Genomic DNA, 10,611 nt, shown 5'->3' on the forward strand with positions numbered 1-10,611 from the left:
CCTGGGCTCAAGCGAGTCTCCTGCCTCTGCCTCCCAAGTAGCTGGGACCACAGGCACCTGCCACAATGCCTGGCTATTTTTTGGTTGCAGCTATCATTGTTGTTTGGCGGGCCCAGGCTGAATTCGAACCTGTTACCTTAGGTGTATGTGGCTGGCGCCTTAGCCACTTGAGCCACAGGTGCCGAGCCAGAATATAAATGTCTTAACACAATAACTAAGACAATGACATGAAGGCTATGTTAACGAGTTTGATGAAAATATTTCAGATTGTATATAGAGCCAGTACACTGTACCCTATGGCTGCATTAATGTACACAGCTATGATTTAATTAAAAGAAAAGGATTCCTCAAACTGAATGACAAAGGGGACATAAACTATGAAAATAAATGGGATACAGTAAAAGTAGTCCTCAGGAGAAAGTTCATTGCCTGCAATGCCTAATCAAAAAGAAAGATCAAAAATAACAAGAGAACGTCACATCTCAAGGAACTAGAAAAAGAAGAACAAGCCAAACCCAAAGCCAGAAGAAGAAAAGAAATAACTAAAGTTGGAGCAGAACTAAATGAAATGAAAACAATAACAAAGGATCAATGAAACAAATGGTTGATTCTGTCAGGTAAACAAATCAATAGACCCTGGCCCTATTAACCAGAAAGAGAAGAGAAAGAACTCAAATAACCTAATTCAGAAATGAGAATAAAGACATTACAACTGATATTGCAAAAATATAAATATCATCCCTAAGTACTACAAAAAGTTTTATGCAAACAAACTAGAAAACCCAGAGGAAATGAAGAAACTTCTGGAAATACCTGAATCAGGCCTGAATCAGGCCTGAATCAGGAAGAAATGGAAACACTGAGTAGATCAATAATGATCAGCAAGATTGAAAAAGTAATTTAAAAAACCCAGCAGGCTGGGTATGGTGCCTCATGCCTGTAATATGAGCATCTAGGAGGCTGAGATGGGAGGATCCCTTGAGTTAAGGATTTAGAGATCAGCCTGAGCGAGAATGAGACCCGCTCTCTAGTAAAAACAGAAAAAAAGCTGGGTGCTGTGGCAGGTGCCTATGGTCTCTGTTCCTCATGAGGTTAAGGCAGGACGATCACTTAAGCCCAGGAGTTTCAGGTTGCTGTGAGATAAACTGATGCCATGGCACTCTAGCCTGGGCTCGGAGTGAGACTCTGCCAAAAAAAAAAAAAAAAAAAAACTTCTCTGACTAATAAATTTACAGCCATATTCTTCTACAGCTATAAAGAAGAACTGGTACCTATCATACTGAAACTATTCCATAGCATTGTGAAGAAGAAAATCCTTCATTGCCCATTCTATAAAACCAGTATCACCCTGATATAAAACCCAGGAAAGGACACACAACAACAAAAAAATTGCAGATCAATAACCCTTGTGAACATAGATGCAAAAACTCTCAAAAACAAACAAACAAACAAGAAAGCCCTAGCAAACAAAATCCAACATCACATCAAAAAGGTAATCCATCATAACCAAACAGGTTTCATGCAAGGAAAGAAAGGATGGTTTAACATATGCAAATAAATAAATGTGATTCACCACATACCCATATATAAACACAATGACCTCTTGGTCATCTTAACAGATGCACAAAAGCATTCGATAAAATCCAGTTCCTTTCCAAGGTAAAAACCCTCAACAACCTAGATATAGAAGGAACATATCTCAAAATTATAAAAGCCATATGTAATGAACCCACAGCCAACATCATACTACATGGAGAGAAGTTGAAAGCAGTGCCCTAAGAACTGGAATAAGATACTGGTGTCTATTGTCACCACTTCTATTTAACACAGTTTTGGAAGTATTAGTGAAGGCAATCAGGCAAAAGAAAGAATAAAAGGATGTGAAAAATCAAAGAGGATAATCAAACTATCCCTAGTTTTGATGGTATTTTCTTATAAATTAGAAAGAAAGACCTCTGGAATTGATAAATACTATATTCAGCAAAGTCTGAGGTTACAAAAGCAGTGTGCACAAATCAGTACCATTTCTATTGATATATAGTAACATCAGTCATCAGAGAGTCAAATCAAGGACTCAATACCATTTAACATAGACACAAAGAAATGTTAAAACCTAGGAACATATTTATCAAAGGGGTTAAAAAAGAACTCTACAAGAATAACTACAAAACACTGATGACAGAAATCTAAGATCACAAAAATGAAAATGGAAAAATACCCCTTGCTCATGGATTAGTAGATTCAAAATCATTAAAACATCTATACTTCCCAAAGTGATTACAGATTCAATATAATTCCCATCAAATACCAGCATCATATTATAACAATCTAGAAAACAGGATTGGACATTCCTCAAAAAATAAATAAATAAATAAATAAATAAAACAAAAATGTAGACCTACCATTTGACTCAGCAATCTCACTGCTAGGTATTCACTCAAATGAAATGAAGGTATTTTGTCAAAAAAATGCTTGCACTCAAACATTTATTACAGCCTAATTCACAATTGCAAAGACGTGGAATCAACGTAAGTGTGCTTCAATTCATGAAGGGATAAAGAAAATGTGAGATAGATAGATAGATAGATAGATAGATAGACAGATAGATAGACAGACAGATAGACCACTGAGTACTACTCAGCTATAAAAGGAATGAAATAATGTGTTTTGTGGCAACTTGAATATCAGTGGAGACCATTATCCTAAATGAATTATCTCCTGAGTAGAACACTTAACACTGTACGTTCTCACTAATAAATGGGAGCTAATATATGTAATACTCATAACTCATACTTACGGACTGGGGCTATTACCCAGGTACAGATATTCTGTTACAGCAGCACAAAATGGACTAAGGCAGCAATGTCAGGCATTATTCTTATCTTTTATATGTATTAACTAATTTAATTTTCAAGGCAATCCTATAGTATAAATATTAGTCTTGTGTCCATTTTAAAGATCAGAAAATTGAGGCACTAAGAAAGTAAATAACAGGTATACTGGGAGAGAAATATATACATTTTGGGCTATATCATGCATAGAGCAGATTGTCACAGGTAACTCCCAGTTGTCTATCCAAAGTACGTAATTATATGGAAATGCCAATACTAAAACAGCAACAGTTGATGAGCATTCAGATTTGGGGTATATGTGTGTACTTTAATATGTTGGGTTTGAGATTTTCATGTTACAGAGAGTTCTAGGATAGCCAAGAAAAAAATGTTAGGATGGAAATTGGCTTAGAAGTCAAATAAGAAGTCTTAAATGGGAATATTCTAGGAGTCATCGATTTACAATTTATACAGTATCCAGATATGACTTTTTATAGCTATATATGCCTACATGCCCATACATGCATGCATGTACACACTTAGATGCTAATATACAGAACTATTGTTGCAGGACCTGCTTTTAGACTCTCACCAAAGATTGTAGGGAAAGGAATTCTATTTGCCGGTGGGGAAACTCAGCAAGCCATCAGCCTTAAAGTAATGAGGCCCCTCAGCTCTGTTCCTATCCTTTTATTGGACCCACAAGTACACAGACAAAGGAATTACCATATTATTTCTCATTAGAGGTGTCAAATCCTGCACAGGATTTACAGAAGTGGAAGCAAGCAGCAAGCATTAGTTTCAAGGACCCAGGAAGCTAAGTTTTACAAATTCTTAAGGGCTGGGTTACCAAGGGACCTTGCAGGAGTGTCCTTGGGCTTCTCCGAGAAACCTTTGTTTTTTTAGACTTTACTTTTCCTGGGTATCCTCCCTCACTATGTCAGGTTGAACTACAATTCATCTCAGCTTCTGAATTCAGAAAATACTACCTTTTTAATACTAGTGCTTAGGTATGAGTTAGGATTGGGTTTAGCTACTTATAACAGAAACCAAATTACAAATATTACTCAGAAGTAGGTATTCTAGAGCCAGTGTTCTTAAGTTTCTTAGTTTCCTACCCTTCCATCCTAACTATGGAATTTGCCTTTATTGTGCTAGGACTGTGTTTTAGGCAGGAAGAGCAATGTGAAAAGTGGGAAGGGCAGTGCTATTATAAGAAAAGAAAATCATTTATTTTTTTTCACTGGCTAGGATCTATCACATGGCCACCCCCAGAACAAAAGAGCCTGAGAAAGCAAGTTTTTATTGGAGTATATTGTAACTACAAATAAAACTGACATTCTGTGTTGTTAAGAAAAACAAGAAAAGGGTGGCACCTGTGGCTCAGTAGGGAGGGTGCCAGCCCCATATACTGAGGGTGGTGGGTTCAAACCTGGCCCCAGCCAAACTGGACCAAAAAAATAATCAGCCTTTGTGGCAGGCGCCTGTGGTCCCCGCTACTTGGGAGGCTGAGGCAGGAGAATCACCTAACCCCAGAAGCTGGAGGTTGCTGTGAGCTGTGATGCCACAGCACTCTACTGAGGGCAACAGGGTGAGACTCTGTCTCTACTAAAAAAATAAAAAAGAAAGGAAAAACAGGAAAAGTAAATATCAGATAGACATATCACATCTGCTATTATTTAAATAGGTTCCCCCAAAATTTAAGCATTAAAACTTAAAGGCCATTGTGATAGCAGGTCTATTAAGAGATGATGATGCCTTTTAGAAGTGATTAAGTTATGACAGCTCCTCCCTTTGTGAATGGGACTAGGTGCCCTTGTAAAAGGCCTTGATAAAGAAATTTGTGCCTTTTGCCCATCCACCTTCTGCTCTATGAGGGCACAGGGCTCCTCCCTTCCAGAGGAAACATCATCAAAGTATCATCTTGGAAGCAGAGGAAAGTGCTCATCAAAGAACTGAACATATCAGCACCATGATATTGGATTTCCCAGTCTCTAGAACTATAAGAAAATGAATTTTTGTTTTATATAAACTATTTTGTCTGTAGTATTTTGTTATAGCAGTAAAAATTACCCCATCTGTGAATTACTCTGTGTGTGTGTGTTTTAAGAGATAAGGTCTTAACTCTGTTGTCCAGGCTGGAGTAGAGTGGCACAATAGTAGCTCCTTGCAGCCTCAAAATTCTGGGCTCAAGCAATCCTCCCATCTCAGCCTTCCAAGTAGCTGGTACTACAGGTAGTCACCAACATGTCCACCTAATTTTCTTTTGTTTGGTTTTTTAGAAATGAGAATCTCTCTATATTGCCCAGGATGGTCTAGAACTCTTGGCTTCACATGGACTCAGCCTCCTTCTGACTCCGCCTCTCAGAGTTATAGGCATGAGCCACCAAGCCCAACCATGTGGCACTTTGTTTTAGTCAGACTAGGACAGCATGCCTGTCAGAAAATTTTCGGGTTTTAGAACTTTAATAGAATTTGAACTGCCTAGTGTAAAAATGCCATGATTTTCCAGATGGAAAGATTAAAGTGATATTCTCCAGGCTGTATCTCCAGTAGATAAAATTGGTAGAAAATACAGTTGGTGAAAACAGAACCTAGATATCCTGTCTAGTGGTACATCCATCATACCATACTACAATGTCAATTACCCACAAATTTATAATGCTGGCTCCACAGCTGTATTCCAGAGTATTCTGTTTCCCTCCCCACTCCCAAAATTCTGTGCCAAAGGCCATTACCATAATTACTATACTCTTCTTATTATACTCTAATCATTAGTTAGCATGTCTACCTGCTCTAATTGAAAACCCCCACTGGAGCAGACACCACGACTGTTCATCTTTCTGTCCCTTTCCCTTCTCCCTCCAATTCTTCTCTAAGACAACATTCCGCACATTGCTGTTGGTTAATAAGTTCCTGTTAAATGAATTAATATCACACAGAAGAATACAGTCTCAGGATGATATTTTAGTATCTCTGATGGAAGGAAATTAAGCATTCTTGTGATGTTGCTTTTTACTCCAACAGCTTCTGAGCCATTGGTTAAAATCATTATTATACCCACGTACAATTACAATCATAGGTTTTAGGGCTGGTAAAAGTCATCTGATTCAGTTTTTACAATTATACAGTCTCTTTGATCATCAGATTCAACTAAGGGCCAAGGTCACAGGGTCAGCAGGTGAGAGGGAGGAGACATGGCACAGGTGTCCTTTTTCTTACAGCTACTGTCATAACTATTTTTTATTAGCACATCACATTGCCAAAAAAGTAACATTTTACATTTTATATGACCAAAGTCTAAAATATGTGTGCTATTTTAAAATATTGACCTTTTGATAATTCTTTTGGCGAAGATGCAAATGTCTTCACAAGCATGATACTGTATATGGGCATTGCAAAGAAAGCCAACATTTGTTACTAAGATTGAAGTTGAATTCTTCCATTTCTAGGAATTGATACTCATAATAAATTTTTAGCATTCCTCCAGGGCAGCTTACATAATCTAAACTTTTGGTGTGTAACTGCAAAGAAATAGAGGCTAAAATAAAGGCCAGAGTAACTGTCAGAAGGCATTAGTTTTGCTACTACATAAACATATCCATTTACTTAAATTATACTGGCTTTTAGCATTCACACTTCTGCTATATGCAACATGGCCAACACCATTTTCTCAGTACTTTATTCATTTGAAAATGAGAACATGCATTTTATATGATTAAATAAATTAGACCAGGCTAGGTCTACATAGTCCTTGTCTTCAAGACTTAAATGAAATCAAGGAAGCTTATTAAGAGCTAGAGAGTAAGCAGAAAGACAGTCAGGTACAAAACTAAACATAATGCCATATGTTTCTCATAAATATTTCAGACTGTATATATCAAATCTATCTTATACAGTTATAGCTATCTTCATATTTGTGATACAAGTCACATAAACCCTCCCTATTTCCTCTGGACATAAATTTTACTCAATGTAAGTTTGTGGACTAAGAATGATTTATGTTTTTGTTTTTTTTTTTTCAATTCAGTGCAACCTACAGAGGGAGGGAAAACTTTGGAAGTTGCTCAAACTATGACAAATAGTTAAGTTAAACAGGATCAGTGGGAACTTATAAGTCAGGGTTATGCCCCTAATGTATCTAAGAGTCAGGGTCCAGAATCCTGTTTACAAAATATATTCTCATTCTCACACTTGGCCCAATCTGATCCTTTTAAAAAGCCCATAAGGTAAAAAGAACAGGTTTTTCTATTTCTAGATAAGGCTCAGAAAAGTTCTGCAGCCTGTACAAGTTCTCATAGCTACTACATCACAGAACTGGGGCATCGGAGATCTAAATCCGGGGAACTCTGTGTCTAAATTCTAGGCTGCTTTTATTTCACCATCTTTGCCTGTTGTTAGTAGTAGAGCTGCCTGGTTTGTGGTGGGACAGAACCAGTGCACATGGTAAGAGCTAAGCTGATGTTCTGTAGTTTGTTTTAAAAAAATCATTTTTTAATCTAGTTTGGTTACTAAACAACGATACTCAAGAGAGATAATCATTTAAAACCTCAAATCATTTGATAAAAGTAGAAAATAGTTCAACAGTAATTAGTTCTGCTAGATAATTGCCTAGACATGCGTTATTTAATGATTATTATGTTTTTAAATTAATAAGTATCTAGTATCTATCTAGCTATTGCTATGAGACAAAGAGACTCTTTTTGGTGATATATGTGCCCCATAATCCTGTCTTATATTGCTCCCTGAAAAGCTGATTAGGTGCAAACCCATTAAGGTCTATATTAAAGCAACTATGGGAAAATAATGAATCAGAAAACTGACACAGGGAGTGAAATAGAAAATAAATCCTTTAACATCTGTTCATTCTTTTTAAAATGTATGCATTTCCTTTGCAGGAATTTTTTAGAAGTCGTTAAAAACTTGTTCCAAAAAAGACTTACTGTGAATAATTCAGCATCTCCTTCTACACAATACAATTTTCTTATAACCAAACTGCCCTTTGGATAACCACATTACATATACTACTACTACTTTTATATTAATTGAGTGCTCTATAGCTGAAAAAAACTTTTTTTCACATACTTTATCTCTGATTTCTTTCACTCCATTAGTTTGCACATCCTCTTGTATCTATGTACTTACTATATGTTCCTAATCATCTATTTTTGTCTAAAATGTAAGCTCAGGAGTTATTCCCGTATCATGGTACCATGACATGTGTGGGTGTTCAGTTTGAGACTATAGAGAGAATAAGATTTTAACTAAGAAAGAAGATAGATGTTCTGATCCTCACACAATAAATTTCATGACAAAACATGTCATAATTCATCTGAACTCTCCTTGTTTTTTTAGATCATTGGGACTTAAGAATTTCCAGAATGTAGTGATGTTCTCATCATCCATTAGTGTACAGAGGTGACTCTTGTTACTTATATCCTCATCTCTTTCTGAGGTTGCACCTGAAAAATGCCAGAGACTCTTGGCCCTTTCTATAAAGACCAAGTCCAGTGATTGTTAATAATTGCCATTAAAGGGTTTGGTTTCTATGCATTTCTGTGACTTATGCCAAGAGCTTTACTTAAGCTTTTGAACTCTACATGCCAGATTTGCTGATTAGCTGCTGTTCTTCTTCCATCCTAGAATTCAATTCCCCTGATCAAACTCATGCAACCCTATGTTTCTTCTATTTATCCTCGTCAATCTACTTATCCCTATGTGTGTGACTCCCCAATCACTCTCCCAAAGTCTGCTTTGAAAAATAGTACTATAAATATTATTTAGACTCTTTTGTAAATGTAAGACCTCTTAACTCAAAGGTTATAATATTCTTGGAGTAAAAGACTCAAAGATACTTCAGACACCAAATGACAAAGAAAAATTCATAGGAAGGTTGTGATTAAAAAAAAAAAAGCAAGGAGGTATGGAGCTTTTGGGGGTGTAAAAATTTGCTTGATTCTTTATCTGTATTAGACTCTGACTTTGTGACTCTAAGGGCAGTTTTCTCTACTCAGGCCTCTCACAGACATTCTAGAAAGATCAAGGGTGAGATCTTTGACATTTTAAGTTAAAGCCATAAAGCAATATTTGGGTTAAGAAGAATGATCTCAAACACAATGCTGAAAGCAAAATATTTCAGCTCTTTTATTTCATTTAATATTTGAAAATATCCTGGAGAAGGAAATATATTCTTGGGAAAGAAAATATTGAAAATAGGCTTGGTGCCTGTGGCTCAAGCGGCTAAGGCACCAGCCATATACACCTAAGGTGGTGGGTTCGAATCCAGCCTGGGCCCGCCAAACAACAATGACGGCTGCAACCAAAAAAAAAAAAAAAAATAGCCAGGCATTGTGGCGGGAGCCTGTCATCCCAGCTACTTGGGAGGCAGAGGCAGAAGACTCGCTTGAGCCCAGGAGTTGGAGGTTGCTGTGAGCTGAGATGCCACCACACTCTACCCAGGAGGACAACTTGAGGCCCTGCCTCACAAAAAAACAAACAAACAAAAATATATTGAAAATAAAAGATATCCTTTGAAAAGGAAGCATCATAACTTTTACAGTGCCTAATTTGTAATGATTCAAGGGCATAATAACATTTTACCTTTCTCTATCATTTTTTCCTACCTCCTAAAACAAAACTTTGCCATTTTTATTGTACTTAGGACAACAATTCAATAAGCTATTAAATGCCAACCCTAAGATAAAAATTGGTCAAAGGCATTACCTTGATTTTTATTATCTTATGCCTTGAAAATTATAACTTAAAACATACATCTAATAATTTTAGCAATGGACACAGAAATATCAGGTATATATATAGTCCTTCTGTGGCAGACTATATTTTCCTGAGACCAATATTTATGCCATCTTACATGTTCTTCTTACAATGTGACATCAACACTGTCATCAAGAGGTGAGGTTCATGTCTCTTCTCTTTCTCTGTCTCTTTTTCTCTCTCTGTCTTCTCTCTTTGTCTTCAGCTGGCCTTGGAACTCAGCCAGGAAACATGCTGTAGGCAAACTCACACTATTTCATGTGGAGAAACTACACAGCAAATTCCACATGGAAAGAACTGAATCCTTCTTCCAAAAATGGGTTACAAGTGCCACGTACAAATAAGCCTTCAAGTGATTCTAGCTCCTAGCCTTTGGGTCTTCCACTAAGGCCTTGTGCACTGTGGAACAGAGATTAGCTGCCCCCATTGGTGTCCTGTCTAAACTCTTACCCCTACATGATCAATGAGCATAATCATTGTTTTTTCTTTTTCATTGTTTCCCTCAAATGCATTTGCATAATTTATTCTATAGCCACAGTAACTGAAACATCATCAAATTAGAAATATGTACCCGATGTTTTTGTTTTCTACTCTTGGCTTCTATCATCAGTGCAATTTTTAATTGTTTAAATAAATGATAAGAAAGAATGCAACATTATCTACTCCATCTTTTTCATGACTCCAAATCTCCTAGGCAGGTTTTATACATTTCCAGAGGTAGGACATGGCACAACCATATTTCAGAACTAAATAACAATTCAGCAGCCACATTGGAACAACATATTGGAACAACATATTCTGTAACTCTATCTATGTAGTACCCAGATACAGAGATATTTATTTCAATGGATATTCATTGATTATCTATATGTACAAAATTTAAAAAAAAAAGAGGGAATTAATGTTTAGTAATTTATACATAGCAGACACAATTAATTCTTTAAAAATATATAACAACCTTATGACACAGGGCACCACCATAGATGAGTGCCAGGGAAGTTGAATG

This window comes from Otolemur garnettii, unplaced genomic scaffold, assembly GCF_000181295.1.
Source record: "Otolemur garnettii isolate 467f Iridium unplaced genomic scaffold, OtoGar3 scaffold00048, whole genome shotgun sequence".
NCBI lineage: Eukaryota > Metazoa > Chordata > Mammalia > Primates > Galagidae > Otolemur > Otolemur garnettii.